General features: G+C 37.0%; 1 protein-coding gene across 5 annotated transcripts in view; it reads left to right on the top strand.

Moving 5' to 3' along the window:
* CNTLN (centlein) overlaps positions 1-26,776 on the top strand; it is a 318,921-nt gene that overhangs the window by 15,693 nt on the left and 276,452 nt on the right. The gene's annotated exons all lie outside the window — the stretch shown is intronic.

Genomic DNA, 26,776 nt, shown 5'->3' with positions numbered 1-26,776 from the left:
TTAAAACACTTTCTTTCTTATTAAATGAATTTCATTACATTTCCTAAGTGAGAAGCTAAGCATATGGATGACTTTTTCTTTATTGGATCTTGCTTATACAATCTGAATATGATTTTTGATAACTTGAGCAATGTTCCCCTTTGGGGTCTCTAGCTATGGGGTCATACCTGTGTTGCCTGGAATTTAACTTAAAATCTGTGATACATACCTGTATCTGATTTTACTATCCTTCATTATTGTGAACTCTTAAAATAATGTAATCATTTTCTCCTCATGTTGCTTGTATGTCTAATTTATCAGTTTTTCCCTTCTGATGATCAGAGTTTAATCTTTTGTTAAAGTACCCTTGTTAGTTTTTTCAATCACCTTTGAGATCGATGAGTTTCACTCTCACTGTGTTTTAGAAAAATAAGCCTTCTAAGAGATATATTTTGGGGTCTTCAGTTATCATTTCTGTGATTCTTTTATTCTCCTTTTATTTGTATATATTTTTCAACTTTATAATTAATTTTTTAAATGTGTAAAGCTATCTTTAATTTTTCACTTTCCTCTTGGTAAGGCAGAAGCAAATACTACAATATTGGTAGGTCATCTTTTAGGATTTGTATTTTTCAGATTTTATAATATATATAATATATATTCATATAAAAGTTTATGTATCTGATTTACAAGTAAATGTATGAATCAATCAAAAGTCTTTTGTTCATAAGATATATAATGGGAAACTTTGGAGATAACTGCTTTACAGCTATGATTCCCACAAGTTTAGAGTGCACAAGATGTACTTGGAGAATTTATTAAAATGTAATCTCTGGGACTTTCCCCTGATCTACAGAATCTCTAGAGGTGTGGTCCTGGATTCTTTAAAATGTTTCCAGGTAATGCTGATGTTATAGTCCATAGATCACATTATAAAATACGTTGAAACTTTTTTCTTTTTTTAAAATTGATAAACAGTCTTATTTTAATTTTAAATATACAACACAGTGGTTAAACAGTTTCCCATGTTATTAAATCCCCACTTCCACTCATATAGGTTACTACCTGTAAACATTAGATGCTGTTATAGAATCATTGGCTATATTCTCCATGCTGTACTACTATCCCTGTAACCAATCTACATTATGATTGAGAATTTTTATACCCCTATATCCCCTTCACTCTCCCCACCCACCCACTCTAACCCCTCCCTCACGATAACCACCAGTCCCTTCTCAGCATCTGTGAGTCTACTGCTGCTTTGTTCCTTCTGTTTTGCTTTGTATTTATATTCTACAAATGACAGGATTTCTTTTTATGGCTAGATAATATTCCATTGTGTATATGTACCACATCTTCTTTATCCATTTATCTATTGATGGACACTTAGGTTGCTTCCATATCTTGGCTATTATAAATAATGCAGCAATAAACATAGGAGTACATGTATGTATCTTTTAGGATTAGGGATTAGAAGTGGAATTGCTGGGTCGAGTGGTATTTATTGTTTTTAGCTTTTTGAGGAACCTCTATACTGCTTTCCCCAGTGGCTGTACCAACTGACATTCCCATCAACAGTGTAGGGGGGTTCCCATTTCTCCACATCCTGACAAATTTCTTGTCTTTTGGATAGTGGCCATTCCAGCTGGTGCAAGTTGATATCTCATTGTGGTTTTAATTTGCATTTCCCTGAAGATTAGTGAGTGGGTAATCTTTTCATGTGCCTGTTGGCCATCTGTATTTCTTCTTTGGAGAAATGTCTGTTAAGGTCCCCAGTTTTTAAATGGGTTATTTGGTTTTGGGTGTTGAGGCATATGAGTTGTTCATATATTTTGGATGTTAATCCCTTACCAGATGAGTTGTTTATGAATATATTCTCCCATAGCGTAGTTTGCTGTTTTGTTGTGCTAATGGTGTCCTTTGCTGTACAGAAACTTTCTAGTTTGATGTAGTCCCATTTGTTCATTTTTTATTTTGTTTTCCTTGCCTGAGGAGATGTGTCCTGGAAAAAATTGCTATGCTTATGTTCAAGAGTTTTTTTGCCTATGTTTTCTTGTAAGAGTTTTATGGTTTCATGTTTTACATGCAGATCTTTGATCCATTTTTGAGTTTACTTTTGTGTATGGAGTTAGACAGTAATCCAGTTTCATTCTCTTACATGTAACTGTCCAGTTTTACCAATACCCCTTACTGAAAGGGCTATCTTTTCCCCAATGTATTTATATTGATGACTCCTTTATCATATATTAACTGATCATGTATGTGTGGGTTTATATCTGGGCTCTCTATTCTGTTGCACTGATCTTTGGGTCTGGTCTTGTGCCAGTACCATACTTTTGTGATTACTATAGCTTTGTAGTACACTTGGAAGTCAGGGAGTATAATCCCCCCAGCTTTCAGTTTCCTAGCATTGCTTTGGCTCTTTGGGGTCTTCTGTTGTTCCTTATGAATTTTAGAACTATTTATTCTAGTTCATTGAAAAATGCTGCTGGTAATTTGACAGGTATTGCATTTAATCTGTAAATTGTTTTGGGCAGGATGGCCATTTTGACAATTCTTCCCACCCATGAGCATGGGATAGATTTCTATTTATTGGTGTCTTCTTTAATTTCTCTCATGTGTGTCTTACAGTTTTCAGGGTATAGGTCTTTCAATTCCTTGTTTAGCTTTATTTCTATAGGTATTTTATTCATTTTGATGCAGTTGTAAGTGGAATTGTTTCCTGATTCTCTTTCTGCTAGTTTGTTATTAGTATATAGGAATGCAGCAGGTTTCTGTGGGTTATTTGTATCCTGCAGCTTTGCTGAATCCAGTAATTAGTTGTAATAATTTTTTGGTTGAGTCTTTAGGATTTGCTCTGTATAACATGTAATCTGCAAATAATGACAATTTAACTTATTCCTTACCAATTTGGATGCCTTTTATCACTTTATCTTGTCTTACCTAGTACTATGTTGAATGTAAGTGGTGAGAGTGTACATCTTTGTCTTGTTCCTGATCTTAGAGGACAGCTCTTCAACATTGTGTATAATGTTAGCGGTGGGTTTGTTGTACATGGCCTTTATTATGTTGAGGAATGTACCATCTATATCCTCAAAATGAGACTTTTAATCATGAATGGATGTTGAATTTTGTCAAATGCTTTTTCAGCATCTATTGAGATGATCATGTGTTTTTTATCCTTTTTGTTAATATGGTGTAAGCTATTGATTAATACATAAATATTATACCATCCTTGCATCCCTCAAGTAAATCCCACTTGGTCCTAATGGATGTTCCTTTTGATGTATTTGAATTCAGCATGCTAATATTTTGTTGAAGATTTTTGCATCTATGTTCGTGTTGCTGATCTATAATTTTTTTACTGTCTTTATCTGATTTTGGTATTACAGTGATACTGGCCTCATAGAATGAGTTTGGAAGTATTCCCTCCTCTTCTACTTTTTGGAATACTTTAATAAGGATGGGTTTTAGCTCTTCTTTAAATGTTTGGTAGAATTCAGCTGTGAAGCCATCTGGACCTGGAATTCTGTTTTTCCGGAGTTTTTTTATTATAACTTCAATTTCATTGCTGGCAATTTGTCTGTTCAGGATTTCTGTTTCTTCCTGAGTCAGTCTTGGGAGGTTGTATTTTTCTAGGAAGTTGTTCATTTCTTCTAGGTTGTTCAATTTATTGTCATATAGTTTTTCATAGTATTCTCTCATAGTCTTTGTATTTCTGTGGTGTTTGTTGTGATTATTGCTTCTTCATTTCTGATTTTATGTGTGTACTCTGTCTTCTTTTCTTGATAAGTCTGGCTAGGGGTTTGTCTATTTTGTTTATTTCCTCAAAGAACCACCTCTTGTTTTCAGTGATTTTTTTTCTGTTATTTTATTCTCTGTATTTGTTTATGCTCTTATCTTTATTCTGTCCCTTCTTCTACTCACTTTGGATTTAATTTCTTATTCTTTTTCTAGTTTCTTTAATTGTGAACTTTGACTGTTAATTTGTTCTTGTTTGTTGAGGTATACCTATGTATTTCTCTCTTAGATCCACTTTAGCAGCATCCCACGAATTTTGGACTGTTGAATTTTTGTTTTCATTTGTCTTGATTCCAGTGGGCTTCTGCTTTCTGCTTTATTTAGTACTTACTAGTTGGGTACTTAGAGCTTCTTTGGGCCTCTTCCAAAAAAATCAGCCTCCTCTTCCACTATAGACATTATTTGGGGTTTTGGATTATGATTTTTTTTCCCCTCTGTAGTTGTCTTTGTGAGCCTCTCCTGCTGTTTCAGATGTTTGTCAAATTTATGATCCATTTTGGCCCTTTTTTCTTGTTTTCCATTCTGATGGGGATTTATTCAAGGTGGTGTGATTTGGGGATGTCAGTGTTGTCAGTTCTTGAAGAGGGAGTGTAATATCTTTTTAGGGGTTATGATGTATCCTGTTATTTTGATATACCATGTTTAGATTAAAGCAATGTCTTATTGTTATACATTAATATTACCTTATTAAAAAATTGCATAATGATGCAATGATAATGACCTTTTGAATAAAATTTTGCCTGTTTTCAACGATAGATGCTGACATAGTGGAGGGAGGCTGGGATTGCTAAACATCCTGAAATGAATAGGATAATCCTGTTCAGTTAAAGAATTAATGCTTCTCCACATGCCATTAGGGTCCTTTTGGAAAAATTCTGGCCTTATCCATAATTGTTTTATTTTCACCTTTTGGTACTTTATTATATATCCTTAGAAGTTTTTTGGTAGGATATATGTATACATGTGTTTGTATGCATGTGTTTATTTTTATTTATTGAAATTTTCATTAGATGCAAACATTTAAATTTAATTAGCAAGGAGGATACATTAATGAACTCCTATGTTTACTTACCCAGCTTTAAGAATTGTCAACACATGACCGATCTTGTTTCATCCATAAATTTCTGTTCCCTTCTGTTCCTTTGCTCCCTATGTTACAAATGAATTATTTTGAAGTAAATCCCAGGCATCTTGTTATTTTACTTACCCTTGTTTTAGTGTTTATAATCAATTTTTGTTATTCACAGCAGTTACATTCTATAAAGTTGTTGTTCACAATGAATTAGCAAACACTGAACTATTTATTGCTCTTAGGGGAAATAAAGGATTAGTTTTCTGTGAGCCTGTGGTCACAACATTTTTGTCAACTGATCAGTATGTAACCTTGCTTTATGTGTTTCTATTTAAGGATATCTCATTTAATAAATAATATTGTTCATTACTATTGAACTCATGTCTAATTAGCACTATAACATGTTCCTGAACAAAGCTTATGTAACACACTCTTTTCTCCATAAGACACACTGCAGTTTTCTTGCACTTAGGAATACTATAAGTGCTTGAGTGCCACATGTGGTGATTATTTTAAACAGTAAAGTCATCAAAAAAAGTGGAAAATTTTGAAAAATGTGGCACTAAATATACCTTGAGAAGACACTTGTTTATGGTATGAGAACTGAAATAGAAGGCAGAACATCCCCTTGTTTGACTTCAGTTGGGAACATGTGGTTCAGGTGACTTTAGTTTTTCACTTATGCATTCCTGCAAGTGGCTGAAAAAGTACCACAGGTACTAATTTCAGGCTTACAAATAAGTGAGTAGGCACATTCACAAATTCCAAATCCCTGAACAAGAACTGATTCTGTCTGTAAAACAGAAGGGCTTTTTTTTAAACATAACAATGACATTTTAATGATTTTTAGAATTTTGTAATTATTTGCTAATACAATCAGATATCCAGTCCATTTCCAGATTTCTCTGATCATCTCATAACTATGAGGACCCAACATAGTATATCCATTGAATGTATAGGTTCCTTCTCCTCCTCTCCTGTCTTTCTCTTTGCAGTTTGTTTTTGGAATAAATTGTGTTATGCTGTAGAGTTTCCCACATTTTGGATTTTTCTATTACAGTATTCTGTATCTTATAGTTATTATAAGCTTGTACTTAGACCTAGAGGCTTACTCAGAGTTAAGTTTGATGTCTAAGTAAAAAATTGACGAGCAAGTAAATGTTACAGTATATTGGTGCCTGGTAAGTGTTCACTTCTCCATCATTATCTTTATCTGAGTTAATTATTTCATTAGGGGTTAAAAATTGTGACTTTATAATTCTGTCATTTCTCTTATATTCATTCATTAGAATTCTTAAAATTTTTATGATTTTTAATATATATAGTTTTTTCAAAATTAAAATTTCTTTATTGGGTAATATGACCATATGACTCAACATTTTAAAATTATTTAAGAATATACAATGAAGAGTCTTCCAGTTACCCCTGTCTTCAGCTGCCCCATTCCCTTCCTCTCAAAGAATAATAATAGTGCATTTTTGTCTTGGATCCATTTTGAGTTTACTTTTGCTTTTGTATATGGTGTGAATTAAGGGTCCAACTTCATGCTTTTGCATGTGGATATCCAATTGTTCTAGCACCTGTTGAGAACATTATTTTTCCCCTTTAGAAGGTCTTAGCACTATTGCTAAAAATAGGTTGACCATAAATACATGAGTTTACTTCTGAACTCTCAGTTTTATTCCATTGATAAATATTCCTGTCCTTGTTGCATTGTTGTACTCTCTTGACTTATTTTGTAATAAGTTTCAAAATCATTAACTGTGAGCTCTGCTACTTTGTCCTTCATTTTCAAGATTGTTCTGGCTAATCTGGCTTCTTGAATTCTGTATGAATTTTAAAGTCAGCCTATCAATTTCTACAAAAAAGTCATGTGGAATACTGATAGGTATTGTACTGAATCTGTAGTTTAGTTTGGGGAGTACTGCCACCTTAGCAATGTTAAGAGTTCTGTATCATGAGCATGGGATGTTTTTCCATTTAGATGTTTTTAAATTTCTTTCAACAGTATTTTTAGTGTTTAGTTTATGTGTGCAGTTTTTTGGGTAAATTTATTCCTGTTTGATTCTTTCTGATTCTATTATAAATTGAATTGTTTTCCTAAGTTTATTTTCAGATTGTATAGATCACAATTGATTTTTGTATATTGATGTCATATTCTGTAAGTGTGCTGATTTTAGTGGATTCCTTAGGATTTTCTGCAAATAGAGATCGTTTTACTTTATACTTTCCAAACTTGATGCCTTTTATTTTTTTTTATCTTGTCTAGTTGCCCTGGTTAGAACTCAAGTACATTGTTGAATAGATGTGGCCAGAGTGGACATCCTTATTTTATTCCTGCTCATAGGGAGAAAGCATCCAGTTTTTTACTAAGCATAATGTTACCTGTGGGTTTTCCATTATATGACCTTTCATAGTTTTAGGAAGTTTCCTCTTATTTTTAGTTTGTTAAGTGTTTTTATTATGAAAGGTTATTGGGTTTTGTCAAATATTTTTCTGTTATTGAGATGATTGTGTGTTTTTGTTTTCTATTGTGGGATGTATTAGAAATGATTTTCAGATAGGATATATTACATTGATTTTCAGATGTTAATAACTTTGCATTCCTGGGAAAAATTCTACTTGATCATGATGTATAATCCTTTTGATGTGTTGTTGAATTTGTTTTTTCAGTATTTCATTGGGGATTTTTGCATCTATAATTATAAGATGTATTAATCTATGGTTTTCTCTTTTTGTAATGTCTTTGTGTTTTCTGTTAGGGTATAATACTGGCTTTATAAAATAGGTTGTGAAGTGTTCCCTTCTCTTTTGTTTTATCGAAGAATTTGTGAAGGATTGGTATTAATTCTTTATGTGTAGAATTAAGCAGTGAACCCATCCCGTTCTGGGATTTTCTTTGTGGGTAATGATTTTAAAGTACTAATTCAGTTTCTTCACTTGGTACAGGATGATTCATGTTTTATCTGTTTTCTTGAGTCAGTTTTGGTAATTTTTGTTTTTCTAGGAATTTGTTTCTTATAAATTATCTAGTTAGCTGGCATACAATTTTTCATAGTGTTCCTTTATAATTCTTGTTGTTTTTATTAGGTTGTTTGTAATGTGTTCTTTTTAAATTTCTGATTCTGTTTATTTGAGGCTTCTCTTGTGGTCAATCTAAGTAAAAGGTTGTCAGTTTTGCTCTCTTTTCAAAGAACCAGCTTTTGGTTTCACTAATTTTCTCGATTGTTTTTCTGTTCTCTATTTCATCAATTTCTTCTCAGATCTTTTTTTTTTTCTTCCTTCTGCTTGCTTTAGGTTTAGTTTGCTATTATTTTCAGTGTCTTATGATAGAAAATAAGGTTATTGATTTCAAACCGTTCTTCTTCCTTAATATAAGTATTTACAGTTATAAAGTTTACTCTAAGCATTGCTTTCGCCACATCCCATGTTTTAATATTTTGTGAATTCAAAGTATTTTCTGATTACTAATTTCCTCTTTTTTTTGTTGTTTAATTTTACATATTTCTGAGTTCTGGAGAGTCCTAATTTTTCTCCCTTTTGAGTTCCAGTCTCATTCCATCTTATTTAGAGAACATACCTTGAATTATTTCTGTCTTTTTCATTTATTAAGGCTTTTTTTTTTTACGGTTCAATATACGGTCTATCCTAGGAATGTTCTATGTGCGCTTTGGTAGTATATATATTTATTCTTTCCTTTTTGAGTAGTGTATTCTAATGATGTCTGTTAGGTCTACTTTGTTTATAGTGTTGTGCAGGTCTTCTGTTTCCTTGTTGATACTGTCTAGTTTTCTTCATTATTGAAAGTGGCTGTATTAATCATGATTCTTCAGGGAAACAATAAAAAACAAAAGGATGTACATTTGTGATAAAAACTCTCAACAAAATGGGTATAGAAGGCAAGTACCTCAACATAATAAAGGACATATATGAGAAGCCCACAGCCAACATCATACTTAACAGTGAGAAGCTGAAAGCTTTTCCTCTAAGATTGGGAACAAGACAGGGAAGCCCACTCTCCCCACTGATATTCAACACAGTACTGGAGGTCCTAGCCATGGCAATCAGACAAAACAAATAAATACAAGGCATCCAGATTTTTGGTAAAGAAGAGTCAAACTGTCACTATTTGCAGATGACATAATATTGTACATATAAAACCCTAAAGACTCCACTCCAAAACTACTAGGACTAATATCTGAATTCAGCAAAGTTGCAGGATACAAAATTAATTCACAGAAATCTGTTGCTTTCCTATACACCAATGATGAAATAGCAGAAAGAGAAATCAGGAAAACAATTCCATTCACAATTGTATCAAAAAGAGTAAAATACCTAGGAATAAACCTAACCAAGGAAGTGAAAGACCTATAACCTGAAAACTGCAAGACACTCTTAAGAGAAATTAAAGAGGACACTAACAAATGGAAACTCATCCCATGCTCTTGGCTAGGAAGAATTAATATTGTCAAAATGGCCATCCTGCCTAAAACAATGTACAGATTCAATACAATCTCTATCAAAATACCTATAGCATTCTTCAATGAACTAGAGCAAATAGTTCTAAAATTCACAAGGAACAAAAAAAGACACTGAATAGCCAAAGCAATCCTGGGAAGGAAGAATAAAGCAGGGGGAATTATACTCCCTGAACTCAACATCTACTACAAAGCCACAATAATCAATACAATGTGGTACTGGCACAAGAACAGACCCAAAGACCCGTGAAACAGAGTAGAGAGTCCAGATATAAATGCAAGCATATATGGTCAATCAATACATGAAAAAGGAGCCATGGATAGACAGTGGGTAAATGATAGCCTCTTCATCAGCTGGTGTTGGCAAAACTGGACAGCTACATATAAGAGAATGAAACTGGATCACTGTCTAACCCCATACACAAAAGTAAATTTGAAATGGATTAAAGACCTGAATGTAAGTCATGAAACCATAAAACTCTTAGGAAAAAACATAGGCAAAAAACTCTTGGACATAAACATTAACAATTTCATGAACATATCTCCCCGGGCAAGGGAAACAAAAGCAAAAATGAACAAGTGGGACTATATCAAGCTGAAAAGCTTCTGTACAGCAATGGGCATCACTATTAGAACAAAACGGCATCCTACAGTATGGGAGAATATATTCATAAATGACAGATCCGATAAAGGGTTGACATCCAAAATATATAAAGAGCTCATGTACCTCAACAAACAAAAAGCAAATAATCCAATTAAAAAATGGGCAGTGGAGCTGAACAGACAGTTCTCCAAAGAAGAAATTCAGATGGCCAACAGACACATGAAAAGATGCTCCACATCACTAATCATCAGAGGAATGCAAAATAAAACCACAATGAGATATCACCTCACACCAGTAAGGATGGCCACCATCCAAAACACAAACAACAACAGATGTTGGTGAGGTTGTGGAGAAAAGGGAACCCTCCTACACTGCTGGTGGGAATGTAAACTAGTTCAACCATTGTGGAAAGCAGTATGGAGGTTCCTCATAAAGCTCAAAATAGAAATACCATTTGACCCAGGAATTCCACACCTAGGAATTTACCCTAAGAATGCAGCAGTCCAGTTTGAAAAAGACAGATGCACCCCTATGTTTATTGCAGCACTATTTATAATAGCCAAGAAATGGAAGCAACCTAAGTGTCCATCAGTAGATGAATGGGTAAAGAAGATGTGGTACATATCCACAATGGAATATTACTCAGCCATAAGAAAAAAACCAGATCCTACCATTTGCAACAACATGGATGGAGCTAGAGGGTATTATGCTTTGTGAAATAAGCCAGGTGGAGAAAGACAAGTACCAAATGGTTTCACTCATCTGTGGAGTATAAGAACAAAGAAAAAACTGAAGGAACAAAACAGCAGAATCACAGAACCCAAGAATGGACTAACTGTTACCAAAGGGAAAGGGACTGGGGAGGATGGGTGGGAAGGGAGGGATAAGGGTGGGGTGGGAAGAAAGAGGGCATTATGATTAGCATGTATAATGTGGGGATGGGCATGCGGAGGGCTGTGCAACACAGTGAAGGCAAGTAGTGATTCTATAGCATCTTACTACACTGATGGACAGTGACTGTAATTGTGTTTGTGGGGAGGACTTGATTATAGGGGGAGTCTAGGAAGCATAATGTTCCTCATGTAATTGTAGAATAATAATACCACAGAAAAAGGATGTGTGTGTGTGTGTGTGTGTGTATAGCACACACATATATTTGTGTGTGTGTGTGTGTGTGTGTGGAGAGAGAGAGAGAGAGAGAGAGAGAGAGAGAGAGAGAGAGAGACTTTAATTATAAAGAATTGGATAACATGATTGTGGAGTTTGGAAAGTCCAAATCGGCAGTGTGGGCTGGTATTCAAGACTGAGACTAGATGACTGTGCAATGTGCTGAAGGATAGATATCCTGTTCAGGGAGTCTGGTCTTTTTGTTCTATTCAGGCTTTCAGCTAATCAAATGAGCCTCATTTACTTTATGGATGGCATTCTGCTTGCTCAGAGTTCACCAGTTTCAATGTTAATTTCCTCAAAAACATACTGTCCAAGTTGACACATGAAGTTAGCCACCACAGTGGGATATTGAAGTCTCCAACTATTATTATTGAATTGTTCATTTCTCCTTTTATTGTTATTTTTGTTTCATATATTTTTGTCTTCTGTTATAAAGTGCATATATGTTTATAATTATTATATCTTCCTGATTGATTGACTACATTATCATGTGGATAAAGTAAAGTTTCCTGTGGTCAGGATTCTCACCTTGCCCTGGTTGGCTAGCTCACTACGTACATGTGGGCAGTACATTGTTATTGACTCTTTATAAAGAGCTCTGCCCAGTGCTCTGGGTGACATGATGGCATGGCTGCAAGGCTTCAGGAGAGCAGAGATGAGACTGGAGTGGTGGCAGCTCCGAGGACAGAGATGGCTGTGTGGGTAGGGAGACCCAGAGGCAGAGACTGGCTTCCTGCATGCGGACTCACTGTGAGTGGGCAGGATTCTAGTGATTCATCTGCCACCATGGGAATTAAGTTGGGTATAACCCATTTCACCCCAAGAATGTTCCACTGTCATTTCATTGGTCATATTGATCCATAGTGAACATGCCCTGCGCTGAAACCCATTCGCAAGATAAACTTTATAAAATGTACCTCTTTTTATCTAGTGACTTTTTTGTTTAAAGTCCATTTTGTCTGATATTAATTTAATTACTCCAGCTTTTTCGATTTTTGTGGTTTGTATGTGTCCATCCTTTATTTTCCATGTATTTGTGTCTTTTTTATCTAAAGTATGCCTTTTATGGACTGCATATATTTGGATCATATTTTTATCCAGTCTGACAATCTCTGCCTTTGATTGGATTGCTTAATCCATTTACATTTAATGTTTTTGATATAGTTGATTTCATCTCTGCCATTTCATTGTTTTTTTTTTGATGGGCCTTGTGTCTTTTTTGTTCTTACATTCCTCCTTTACTACTTATTTTTCCATTAAGTGGATATTTTCTATTTTAGCTATTTGATTTTGTTTAACGATTTTTTTCACTATATTTTTTGACTGTTTTTCTTAGTGGTTGCTTTAGGGTTTACTATATATCTTAACTCAGATTTAATATGTCCTAAAATCAGATTTTTCCAGGCTTAATTCTAGTGGTGTACAGAGACATTTCTGAAATACAGCTACATTAACTTTATCACTTTTTGTGGTATTATTTTTATATCTGTATATTAACGTTACAAACTCAACAATACATTGTTACAATTATCATTTGTAGTTACTTCCTTGGCCTAATCTTGGCTATCACCTCATCTGGGCTGTTTTTGGAATTTGTATTACATGTGACATTTTTTTTTTTAGATAATTATTTTTTATTGAAGGGTAGTTGACACACAGTATTACATTAGTTTCAGGTGTACAACACAGTGATTCAACATTTATATACATGATAATTCTAGCTACCAGCTATCACCATACAAAGTTGTTATAATATTTTGACTATATTCCTTATGCTATACATTATATCCTGGTTATTATTTATTTTACAATTGGAAGTCTGTACTTTTCTTTTTTTTTTTTTTTTGAGAGAGCATCTCATATTTATTGATCAAACGGTTGTTAACAACAATAAAATTCTGTATAGGGGAGTCACTGCTCAATGCACAATCATTAATCCATCTCAAGCCTAATTCTTGTCAGTCTCCAATCTTCTGAAGCATAACAAACAAGTTCTTACATGGTGAACAAATTCTTACATAGTGAATAAGTTCTTACATGGTGAACAGTACAAGGGCAGTCATCACAGAAACTTTCGGTTTTGATCATGCATTATGAATTATAAACAATCAGGTCAAATATGAATATTCATTTGATTTTTATACTTGATTTATATGTGAATCCCACATTTCTCCCTTTATTATTATTATTTTTTTTAAATGAAATGCGGAAGTGGTAGGTAGATGCAAGATAAAGGTAGAAAACATAGTTTAGTGTTGTAAGAGAGCAATTGTAGATGATCAGGTGTGTGCCTGTAGACTATGTGCTAATCCAAGCTAGACAAGGGCATTAAAACATCCAAGGATGCAGAAGATTTCTCTCAAAACAGGGGTGGTGAGGTTCTAAGCCTCACCACTGTTGATCCCCAATTTCTCACCTGATGGCCCCCATGCGACTATGCCTGTCTTAGGTTGTTCCTGCCTTGAGGAATCTTACCCATCTCTGGCTAACCAGTCATCTTCCGGGGCCATACAGGGAGATGTAAAGTTGGTAAGTGAGAGAGAAGCCATATTGTTTGAAAAGGTTAGCTTTTTACTTCTTTGCAGATTTATGCCCTGTGATTTCTATGCCCAGCATTTGTCTTGAGGTATCTTTACCACTTGGAGGAATTATGATACTCAGTAAATTCGATATGAGGCACGAATTCTATTTAAGGGTTGTAATTAGGAAGGAAGAAGAAAAGCTATAGAGGTAGCAGATGGAAGAAAACATGGGAAGATTGATTATTTCTTTGACATATCTTCTTGTAGAGTAACTTAAGCATGCGTAGGTGCAAAACTACTAACTAAATTGTGCACACACATTAACATAATAGGAATACAGTTACATAACCAAAGCAGATCTATAATTACCAGCCATCTCCAGTGAAGCCAAGAAAACCAGTTAGGCACCCTAGGCATTTGTGAAAATTTGTCTATGATATAATGGATATTGTACAACTGTACTTGAACAGTCGGAGAGAAATCAGACAAATTAAAACAACCCATTCCTAGGAACTGTTCACATCCCATATGTTCTTTTAACAGGAGATAGTCTGTAGTTGTAAGATTTTGGAGTGCTACAACTTGCACTTCTCCTAATTCTTATTGAGTTCCAACAGTATAGATCCAGTCAAATTTGTTGTTTTACTGTATGCACAGGCCAGCTTAGATATCTCCTTCTTCATTCCAATGGCAAGTCCAGGAACCAGTGGAATGAATGCAGCTACAACTGCAGCATCGCCTGGATCTTTGTTGAGGTTTTTTGATGCTCATCTTCTGGTATGACTCTTCCAGAGAGTGCTGATGTTGGAAGTTCTTCATATCGTACCTTAGTTCATTTTCTGGGTAGCCAAATTTGGCTTTGATCCTCTGTATAAACACAACCAGACCCTTTGCCCACACTTTGATAAGCCCTTTATACCATTGTGTAGAACTCATTGGAGGTCACCACACAGGAACTGTTTCTTTTTTTTTTTAAGAGAAAGGAATATTATCAGAAAAGTGTACCTCCATAGCCGATCATCTGACACCATTTAAGTGATCGAAATTAAGGATATTTAACGCATGCATTAATCGTTGATTTACAGTTAGTTTTATCCTATCAGGGAGTAATCCCCCTTCTCTTTTTTTTTTGTTATCTTTAATCTACACTTAGATGAAGAATATTATGTTTACTAGGCTCTCCCCTATACCAGGTCCCCCCACTAAACCCCTTTACAGTCACTGTCCATCAGCATAGCAAAATGTTGTCGAATCACTACTTGTCTTCTCTGTGTTGTACAGCCCTCCCCTTTCTCCCTTCCCCCTTATGCATGCTAATCTTAATAACCCCTTTCTTCTCCCCCCCCTTATCCCTCCCTACCCATCCATCCTCCCCAGTCCCTCTTTGGTACCTGTTAGTCCATTTTTGGGTTCTGTAATTCCGCTGCTGTTTTGTTCCTTCAGTTTTTCCTTTGTTCTTATACTCCACATATGAGTGAAGTCATTTGGTATTTCTCTTTCTCCGCTTGGCTCATTTCACTGAGCATATTACCCTCCAGCTCCATCCATGTTGCTGCAAATGGTAGGATTTGCCCTCTAATGGCTGAGTAATATTCCATTGTGTATATGTACCACATCTTCTTTATCCATTCATCTACCAATGGACATTTAGGTTGCTTCCAATTCTTGGCTATTGTAAATAGTGCTGCGATAAACATAGGGGTGCATCTGTCTTTCTCAAACTTGATTGCTTTGTTCTTAGGGTAAATTCTTAGGAGTGGAATTCCTGGGTCAAATGGTAAGAATGTTTTGAGCATTTTGATGAACCTCCATACTGCTTTCGACAATGTTTGAACTAATTTACATTCCCACCAGCAGTGTAGGAGGGTTTCCCTTTCTCCACAGCCTCGCCAACATTTGTTGTTGTTTGTCTTTTGGATGGCAGCCATCCTTACTGGTGTGAGGTGATATCTCATTGTCATTTTAATTTGCATTTGTCTGATAATTAGCGATGTGGAGCATCTTTTCATGTGTCTGTTGGCCATCTGTATTTCTTTTTTGGAGAACTGTTCAGTTCCTCTGCCCATTTTTTAATTGGATTATTTAATTTTTGTTTGTTGAGGCGTGTGAACTCTTTATATATTTTGGACATCAAGCCTTTATTGGATCTGTCATTTTCAAATATATTCTCCCATACTGTAGGGTTCCTTTTTGTTCTATTGATGGTGTCTTTCGCTGTACAGAAGCTTTTCAGCTTAATATAGTCTCACTTGTTCATTTTTACTGTTGTTTTCCTTGCCCGGGGAGATATGTTTCAGAAGAGGTCACTCATGTTTATGTCTAAGAGGTTTTTGCCTGTGTTTTTTTCCAAGAGTTTAATGGTTTCATGACTTACATTCAGGTCTTTGATACATTTTGAATTTACTTTTGTGTATGGTGTTAGACAATGGTCCAGTTTCATTCTCCTACATGTAGCTGTCCATTTTTGCCAGCATCATCTGTTGAAGAGACTGTTGTTTCGCCATTGTATGTCCATGGCTCCTTTATCAAATGTTAATTGATCATATATGTTTGGGTTAATGTCTGGAGTCTGTAATCTGTTCCACTGGTCTGTGGGTCTGTTCTTGTGCCAGTACCAAATTGTCTTGATTACTGTGGCTTTGTAGTAGAGCTTGAAGTTGGGGAGTGAGATCCCCCCTACTTTATTCTTCTTTCTTGGGATTGCTTTGGCTTTTCGGGGTCTTTGGTGTTTCCATATGAATTTTTGAATTATTTGTTCCAGTTCATTGAAGAATGTTGCTGGTAATTTGGTAGGGATTGCATCAAATCTGTATATTGCTTTGGGCAGGATGGCCATTTTGACGATATTGATTCTTCTTAGCCACGAGCATGGGATGAGTTTCCATTTGTTAGTGTCCCCTTTAATTTCTCTTCAGAGTGTCTTGTAGTTTTCAGGTTATAGGTCTTTCACTTCCTTGGTTAGGTTTATTCATAGGTATTTTACTCTTTTTGATGCAATTGTGAAAGGATTTGTTTTCCTCATTTCTCTTTCTATTGGTTCATTGTTAGTGTATAGGAAAGCTACAGATTTCTGTGTGTTAATTTTGTATCCTGCTACTTTGCTGTATTCCAATATCAGTTCTAGTAGTTTTGGAGTGGAGTCTTCAGGGTTTTTTTAATGTACTATATCATATCATCTGCAAATAGTGACAGTTTAACTTCTTTACCAATCTGGATTCCTTGTATTTCTTTGTTTTGTCTGATTGCCATGGCTAGGACCTCCAGGACTATGTTAAATAGCAGTGGGGAGAGTGGGCATCCCTGTCTAGTTCCCGATCTCAGAGGAAATGGTTTCAGCTTCTCGCTGTTCAGTATAATGTTGGCTGTGGGTTTATGATATATGGCCTTTATTATGTTGAGGTACTTGCCCTCTGTTCCCATTTTGCTGAGAGTTTTTATCAAAAATGGATGTTGAATTTTGTCAAATGCTTTTTCAGCATCTATGGAGATGATCATGTGGTTTTTGTCTTTCTTTTTTTTGATATGGTGGATGATGTTGATGGATTTTCGAATGTTGTACCATCCTCGAATCCCTGGGATGAATCCCACTTGGTCATGGTGTATGATCCTTTTGATATACTGTTGAATTCTGTTTGCTAATATTTTATTGAGTATTTTTGCATCTACATTCATCAGGGATATTGGTCTGTAATTTGGTGGGGTCTTTGCCTGGTTTTGTTATTAGGGTGATTTTGGCTTCATAGAATGAGTTTGGGAGTATTCCCTCCTCTTCTAATTTTTGGAAAACGTTAAGGAGAATTCTTCTCCTTAAAACTTCTCTGTGTGTCTGATAAAATTCCGAGGTAAATCCGTCCGGCCCCGGGGTTTTGTTCTTGGGTAGTTTTTTGATTACCGTTTCAATTTCTTTGCTCATAATTTGTTTGTTTAACTTTTGTGTTTCTTCCTTGATCAGTCTTGGGAGGTTGTATTTTTCTAGGAAGTTGTCCATTTCTTCTAGATTTTCAAGTTTGCTGCCATACAGGTTTTCATAGTAGTCTTTAATAATTCTTTGTATTTCTGTGGAGTCTGTCATGATTTTTCCATTCTCATTTCTGATTCTGTTGATTTGTGTTGATTCTCTTTTTCTCTTAATCAGTTTGGCTAGAGGCTTATCTATTTTGTTTATTTTCTCAAAGAAGCAGCTCTTGGTTTCATTGATTTTTGCTATTTTATTCTTCTCAATTTTGTTTATTTCTTCTCTGATCTTTATTATGTCTCTCCTTCTGCTGACTTTAGGCCTCATTTGTTCTTCTTTTTCCAGTTTTGATAGTTGTGATGTTAGACTATTAATTTGGGATTGTTCTTCCTTCTTCAAGTGTGCCTGGATCACTATATACTTTCCTCTTAAGACTGCTTTCGCTGTGTCCTACAGAAGTTGGGGCTTTGTGTTGTTGTTGTCATTTGTTTCTATGTATTTCTTCATCTCTATTTTGATTTGTTCATTGATCCATTGATTATTTAGAAGCATGTTGTTAATCCTCCATGTGTTTGTGAGCCTTTTTGTTTTCTTTGTAGAATTTATTTCTACTTTTATACCTTTGTGGTCTGAAAAATTGGTTGGTAGAATTTCAATATTTTGGAATTTACTGAGGCTCTTTTTGTGAGCTAGTATGTGGTCTATTCTGTGGAATGTTCCGTGTGCACTTGAGAGGAATGTATATCCTGTTGCTTTTGGATGTAGAGTTCTATAGATGTCTATTTGGTCCATCTGTTCTAGTGTGTTGTTCAGTGCCTGTGTGTCCTTACTTATTTTCTGCCCAGTGGATGTATCCTTTGGGGTGAGTGGTGTGTTGAAGTCTCCTAAAATGAATGCATTGCAATCTATTTCCGTCTATAGTTCTGTTAGTATTTGTTTCACATATGCTGGTGCTCCTGTGTTGGGTGCATATATATTTAGAATGGTTATATCCTCTTGTTGGACTGAGCCCTTTATCATTATGTAGTGTCCTTCTTTATCTCTTGTTACTTTCTTTGTTTTGAAGTCTATTTTGTCTGATATTAGTACTGCAACCCCTGCTTTCTTCTCACTGTTGTTTGCCTGAAATATGTTTTTCTATCCCTTGACTTTTATTCTGTGCATGTCTTTGGGTTTGAGGTGAGTTTCTTGTAAGCAGCATAGAGATGAGTCTTGCTTTTTTATCCATTCTATTACTCTGTGTCTTTTGATTGGTGCCTTAAGTCCATTTACATTTAGGCTGACTATAGAGAGATATGTACTTATTGCCATTGCAGTCTTTAGATTCGTGGTTACCAAAGTTTCAAGGTTAGCCTCTTTAGTATCTTACTGCCTAAGTTAGCTCGCTTATTGTGCTGTTATATACACTGTCTGGAGATTCTTTTCTTCTCTCGCTTCTTATTCCTCCCCCTCCATTCTTCATATGTTGTGTGTTTTGTTCTGTGCTCTTTCTAGGAGTGCTCTCATCTAGAGCAGTCCCTGTAAGATGCCCTTAGAGGTGGTTTGTGGGAAGCAAATAATTCCTTCAGCTTTTTCTTGTCTGGGAATTGTTTAATCCTGCCATCATATTTAAATGATAGTCGTGGTGGATACAGTATCCTTGGTTCCAGGCTCTTCTGTTTCATTGCATTTAATATATCATGCCATTCTCTTCTGGCCTGTAGGGTTTCTGTCGAGAAGTCTGATGTTAGCCTGATGGGTTTTCCTTTATAGGTGACCCTTTTCTCTCTAGCTTTCTTTAAAACTCTTTCCTTGTCCTTGATCCTTGCCATTTTAATTATTATGTGTCTTGGTGTAGTCCTCCTTGGATCCTTTCTGTTGGGGGCTCTGTGTATTTCCTTGGTCTGTTCGATTATTTCCTCCCCCAGTTTGGGAAAGTTTTCAGCAATATTTTCTTCCAAGATACTTTCTATCCCTTTTCCTCTCTCTTCTTCTTCTGCTATCCCTATAATACGTATATTGTTCCTTTTTGATTGGTCACATAGTTCTCTTAATATTGTTTCGTTCTTGGAGATCCTTTTATCTCCATCTATATCAGCTTCTATACGTTCCTGTTCTCTGGTTTCTATTCCTTCATTTGCCTCTTGCATCTTATCCATTCTGGTTATAAATCCTTCCAGGGTTTGTTTCACTTCTGTGATCTCCTTCCTGGCATCTGTGATCTCCCTCTGGACTTCAGCCCTTAGCTCTTGTAAATTTCTCTGCATCTCCGTTAGTATGGTTATGATTTTTATTTTGAATTCTTTTTCAGGAAGACTGGTTAGGTCTGTATCCTTCATGTCTGTGAACATTGTCTGCCTGTAGTTTTGCCTCTTCATGGTGATAGGAATAGTTTGCAGAGCTGGTACGAGTGACAGCTGGAAGAGCTTTCCTTCTTGTTGGTATGTGGCCTTCCTCTCCTGGGAGAATAGCGACCTCTAGTGGCTTGTGCTGGGCAGCTGTGCGCAGACAGGGCTTCTGCTTCCTGCCCGGGTGCTATGGAGTTTATCTCCGCTATTGTGGTGGGCATGGCCTTGCTCGGGCTGCTGCTCCAAAATGATGGAGCCCCCTTTCGGGAGGCGCCGAGTTTTCGCACGTGTGGATGTGGTCTGGATGTTGTCCTGTGTCCTCTCGTCTGTATTTTAGGAAGAGTTGTCTTTGTTACATTTTCATAGATATATGTGGTTTTGGGAGGAGATTTCTGCTGCTCTACTCATGCCGCCATCTTGGCTCCACCCCCTTATGTTACATTTTTAAGTGTTTTGAGCTACGAATATATTACATACATATTATTTTATGTAATTGCTTTTCAAATCAGTTAAGAATGTAGGAAAAAACAATGTTTTAAAATGTGTTTTATTATAATTATATAATGACCTGTAACAGTGTGCCTCCTACCCCCTTTTTTCACATAGATTCAAATGACTGTTCTGGCTACTTCATTCTTTTTATAAGTTCTGTCTCTTTTCTATCTTTGATTTTTGTTGTGACATTGTTATCATACTTTACTTCTTTACAACCATGTGTCTTGCTTGAGGGTTTCAGTCCCAGGCAAGTTCATTATGGATTCAGTGAGAACAAAAATACAACTGAACATTCATGGGGTAAAAGTGTTTATACCCAGCTTTATTCTTGCAGTGGTTGGTCGAGGACTAGAATCATGTCTGCATCCATCAGTTTCCAGGTCCATAATCCACCTCTGTCTCTGCCTTCTCCCCAGAGCACTGAGAAGAACTCTTTACAGTGATACAGTCAATACAGCTCATTGCCTTTGGGTGTGGAAGCATTTCCCTAGTAGTAGGCCAATTACATCATCAGGTAGTTTAGGCTCACGTGAGGATCCTGGCCATAGGAACTTCTATTTTTCCCACACCGTTAATTCTTTTGGTTTTGTGAACATATTTGTAATGGCTGATGAATTCTTTTTTGATAATCCAACATGTGGTCACTCTCCCAGGCAGTTTCTGTTGCCTGTCTTTATTCCTGGTGCATGCATCACACTTTTCTGTTTCTTTCATGGTTTGTTATTATTTTGTTGGAAAATAGACATTTGAAATATATTGTAGATCTGGTTAATAGTCCTCTCTTCCCCTCTCCTTTATTTGCTTGGTTGCTGCCTGGGTTATTTTACTAAAGCCTGTTTCCCATCCATAGTGTTGAGGCTCTGATGTTGCTCCTAAAAAAAGTATATCTTTGGATATGCCTACAGTTACAGTGATTTTGATAGGACTCTCCTCTTCTCTTTCTTTGACCACACCCAACTGTTATGCTTCACTAATTGCTATCTGAGTGTTCAATTGTTTTCAGCAGTCATAAATTGCTCTACTAAGCAATCCAGCCAAACTGTGTCTCCTTTGAAGTTTTCCAATCAGTGCCTATGTTTTTTCCAATGCCTGAAGAGCTTCTCCTAGATGTGTTTTTCCTCATTTCTCTCCTGCAAAGTAGCAACCCTACGGTTTAGTCTGTGTCTTGAATTTCCTTCCAGTTGCCTTTCACCACAATCTACACTATTATTGAGGGTGCCCCTTGGCTTGAAATTCTCCACACTATGTTGCAAATGAAGTCAGTTCTCTTTTGGAAGAGGTTAGAACCTACTGTTTTAAGTCCTTTTTCACCCCTCACCTTTCCCCCAGGCAAATGTGTACCAGGCCACTGGAACTGAGATTGGCGATGTTATCTTGTTTTTCTCTGAATGACGCTGTTTTGTCATGGGTTTCAACCCCAGACAAGTTCATGATGGATTCATGAGACCAAAAAGATAAAAATGACAGTGGAATGTTTTTGGGGTGAAAGGATTTATACCCAAGTTTATTCCCATGGTGGCAGGTCAATCACTAGAATCCCATCCACTTAGAACAAATCTGCAAGCAGCAAACCAGTCTCTGCCTCTGTGCTTCTGTGCCACTGCAGACTCTCAGTCTCTGTCTTTGATGCTGCCACCACTCCAGTCTGTGCTCTCCTTCAGCCTTGCAGCCATGTAGTCATGCCAGTGTGTAGTCCAGGGTACTTGGTGGAGCTCTTACATAGTCAGTAACAATGTATTGCCCACAAGTGTGTAGTGAGCAAGCCAACCAGGGCCAGATGAAAATCCTGGCCATAGGAACCTTCATTTTCTCCACATACCCCTACTCTAAATGTTGATTGCTTGTTGGAGGGCAGGCAGCTGGTTTAGGTCTTCTTGGCTTGCCTCTCCTGGTATGGAATCACTGCATCATAAGATGAATCAAAGTCTCCAGTATTCTCAGTGCTCTATGTCCAAGACAGAGCCTTTATTCCACAAATGGGGCAGAATAATGGTGTCCCCACTTGTGGGTAAAATTGCAGTATTTCCAGAATCTCTTGCCTGGCTTTAGTGCATCTGCATATCAATAGGTGTCTCAAGGGGTGGAGAGAGTAGTTCATGTACATATCAATAGGTAATTACAAGGGCATGGAAGGGTTTTTCTGGACTGGAACAGTTGGATAGAGCCCTCTTCTGCTACCATCTAGTCACGTGAGAGATGGGATGACTACTTGTAAAAAATAAACGGGTTTCTTAACTTTATTTCTTCCTTTGACTGATTTCAGTTTTAGAGGTATTTTACCCCAGGATTTTACCCCGGAGTTACACCATCTCTAAACTGTACTTCTGTAGGACTTGGCCTCAACTACAGTTAGCTAGGGGTAGGATGAGAAACACTGATTTTCTTGTTCCTTTTCAGAAAAAGGCCTCTGAGTTATAACTTGGGGCAGAGTGAGTCCTGTTCTTAGCTGTAGCAATCCTGAGTGGACTTTTCATCTTGCTAAGCTGGGAGGGTAGAGAGAGAGAATGGTCTTTTTCAAATACCATAAACCACTTCCTTGATGAATTTTTGTACATTTTTGAATATCTCTTTCTTATTTGCTGCTTGCCTATAGGATGATTTACAGAGGTTTTAAAATGTTGTTGTGAATAGTGGTTACTAGTTTCACTGGGGAGTGGGTCTGGAGAACTCAGTCATGTCAGAAGTTGATTTTCCAATGTATGTTTTAAGCTGCTAAATTTTGCAAATTTAATTTGTTGTCTATTAATAGATGACTTACACTCTGGATCAAAGATATATACACTTGTAATTGTGATAAGTACTGCCAAATTGGTGTGCTAATTTATACTTCCTCTAGCCATGTAAGAAGATGCCTGTTTTCACTTTAGCCTGGCCTTCATATCGTTTTCAAACTTTTGTATTTTTGCTTATCTGAAAGCATTACCAGAGATGGGTCTTTGGTCTTGGGAGGAGAAATTCATGAATGGGTACAAAAGTGATTGAGCTTTAAGAATTTATTGGAAAGTAAGAGTTTAGAGAAAAGTAAAAGTATGTGCCCAAAGTTGCGGCAGTCAGACCCAGAGGGGTTTACGTTGAAATAGTAGGGAGCCTTTTTTAATGTAAAGGAAGATAAATATTCAATAAGTGGGAAAGTTTTCAAAGGGGTAGTATCTTCCCCTAGTATGGGCTTGTGCCACTGTCACGTTGGGCAGGGGAGTTTTTGGTGCTATTTGGTTCTCATGGGAACTGTCGGGGTATAGGGAGGCATGGCTTTTACTATATTAATAGCAGAGAGGTGTGATTTTTACTGTGTAAATGAGTGTATAATCTATTTTGGGCAGAAGTTTGGGTCAATTTCTCCATGTTGGGACTAGCCAGTTCCAGCTGGTCTGTTATCTACATTTTCACGTCCCACACCCTGTGAGAAGAAGCTTGTAAATAACATATAAAGTCTCTACCCTCCCTTCCCTGCTCCTATCTGGCTATGTACCTACTCTAACAAAAGGTAAAAACTGATATCCTGAAATAGCTTTCATTGCATTTTTCCTACTATGCATGAGTTTAGTCTAATAGCCATTTATATCCTTTTTTGTAGACTTTTTCTTTTATATATATTTCTGTATCCATTGCCTATGGAATTTCTAATTCATGGAATATAATTCCTGTCAAATTCAGTATATTATTGGTAGAACCTATTGGCTTCTCCTTTGAGTTTTTTTTACTTTTTCACTACCACAGGAATGCCATTTTCCTACTTCTCTCTAAATTTCACATCTTGAGGGGTAATTTTTGATATTTTCAGGTTTCTTTTTGAACAGAAAATCAGTTCCCAAGTTCAGTCACTTTCTCTTTTGCAGTCACTCAAATCCAGTAATTCTTATGTGTCCTTAACTTCCAAACCTTCTATTTAGACTCTTATTATTTCAGCTCTCAACGTACTGATTTCTTTTTCAAACATCAGTTCTGTTTTACATCTTCACTTTACAAAGCAAGATATAAGGCACCATAGAAAGTAATTTATAAAATTTACATTAACGATAACCAATGAAAATTCTAGGAACTTTTTAATGGATGTCTAGAAAAAACTTATTACTGTTAGGCATGGATACTTAGGGAATGCCAAATGTTGCAAAGAAACTGCACAGTGAGATTTAGACATTCATGGCCATCATTAAGAAAGAAAATCTCTGCTAAATTTATTCATTCAACAAATATCAGTTGAATGTTGTCTGAGAGCCAGACACTGCACTAAATGAGAGAAAGATAGCTGTGTGCTTAGCTATTAAAGAGCACTGTCTAATTAGAGATATTTGTGAAGGCAGTATGTATTAGAATTTGTTATGTATTGATTTCTGAGAAAAAGATGGTGTTGTAGGAAAGCAAAGCAAAAACCTCCTCCCCAAATCACATAGAACATGAAAATACAGCAAATACAACTAGGCCTGAAAATGGCCAGAAGACTCCAGAACTGACTACCTATATCTGGGAAGAAGAGAAGACTCTACAGAAAAGGGTGAAGTGGCAAAGCCACGATCTAGTGGGATCCAAGCCCTGCCTCAACCCTGGCCCACAGGCAGGAGGAAGAGGAACGGAGCAGGGAGGGAGTAGAAGCCCACAACCTGTGAACACCTGGCCCTGGAGATGTGTGCAGAACACGAGCCCACATTACATGGAGCCATGGCGATTTGTGGGGCTGGATAACAGAGACAGACAGAACATTTGAGGAGGCTGAGATCCCAGCTGCCTGTGAAAAGCAGTTATGCTTTACCAGCCTCCCTTAGAAGGTATAGTGGACAGTTTGAAAGACTTCCCCAGAAGTGAGAGGGGTGCCAGAGGGGCAAGGATTACACAGTGTTCTCTGTTTAGCAGAAAGATCAGGTGGACAATACCTCCCTAGCCCACCTTCAGTCTAGCAGGTTGGGAGCCCTCAGGAGTTTCAGATGCTCCATCCCACTTGCTGGCAACACAGCCCAGAGGCTTGTAGCAGTGGTGCATGCCCTGCTGGCTGGCAGTAAAATCAGACTTTCCTGGGTAAGAAGGGGGAGAACCACCAGTCTGCTCAGCCCTTTTTGGGCCAGCCAAGGAGCTGCATGCAGCAGTCAGCCTTGGGAGTTCTAACTGCTCGGTAGGCACCGGTCCTATTCTCCAGCAGCTGCCGCCATTATGGCAGCTGCCCATGGAAGCTCCAACCCTGCAGCACTGACATACTTCCCTATGCATGCATCCTAGCCTTGGGAGCTCTTGCCTCCTGGCAGGCACTGCTCTTGCTTGCCTGTAGCACCTGCCATTGTGGCAGGCTGAAGGGTGACTCTGCCCACGGAAGCTCCAGAGAGTATTCTCTCTGCCCCTCTGATTAACTGACAGCCCACAAGGCCTACCTGAAATCAGATCGCTAGGAGCAAGGTAGAAAGGCACCACACGCACTGCATGCCAAGAGCTGGGGCTCTGGTACAGTAAATTGAGCTTCTGAGCACTAGAGGGCACCTCGTACACAAATCTATCATCCCATAAGAAACACTACAGAATAATTAAGAGGCAGAGGAATTTGGTTCATAAAAATTACATGAACAAAAACACCAGAAAGATGGCTTAGTGAAACTGAAATCACCAATCTTCTTGATAAAGATTTCAAAACAGAAGTCAAACATGCTCATGGATTTACAGAAAAGTATTCAAGATCTCAGAGAGGACTTCAACAGAGAGAAATCCTTAAAAACCAACAGAGCGAAGAATGCAGTATCTGAACTAAAACATACAGTGGAGGGATTAAAAGTAGATTAGATGATGCAGAGGAGACGGTAAATGAAATGGAAATTAGAGAACAGGAAAACAGCTGAGCACAGAGAGAAAAAATAATCTCTAGGAATGAAAGAATAATAAGAGAGCTATGCAACCAATCCAAACTGAATAATATCCACATTATAGGGGTACCAGAGGAAGAAGAGAGAGATAAAGGGATAGAAAGTCTCTCAGGAAATAATTGTTGAAAACTACCCAACCTGGGGAAGGAAATAGAGACTGAGGTCATGGAAGCACAAAGATCACCCAACAAAAGGAACCCTAGGAAGACAACACCAAGACATAGAATAATTAAAATGGAAAAGATTAAGGACAAGAAGAGAGTACTGAAAGCAGCCAGGGAAAGAAAAACATCACTTAGGAAGGAAACTTCAGGCTATTGGTAGAATATCTTAGCAGAAACCTTACAGGCCAGAAAGGAGTGGCATGATGTATTTAATGCAGTGAAACAGAAGGGCCTCCAATCAAGAATCCTCTACCCAGCAAGATTATAATTTAAATTTGAAGCTGGGATTAAAAAATTTCTAGATAAGCCAAAGTTGAGGGAATTCACCACCACCAAACCATTCCTACAGGATCTCTTACAGGAACTGCT

Source organism: Manis javanica, chromosome 2 (assembly GCF_040802235.1).
Source record: "Manis javanica isolate MJ-LG chromosome 2, MJ_LKY, whole genome shotgun sequence".
Classification (NCBI taxonomy): domain Eukaryota; kingdom Metazoa; phylum Chordata; class Mammalia; order Pholidota; family Manidae; genus Manis; species Manis javanica.
Note: the sequence above shows the minus strand (reverse complement) of the source record. Positions and strands in the feature narration are given on the sequence as shown.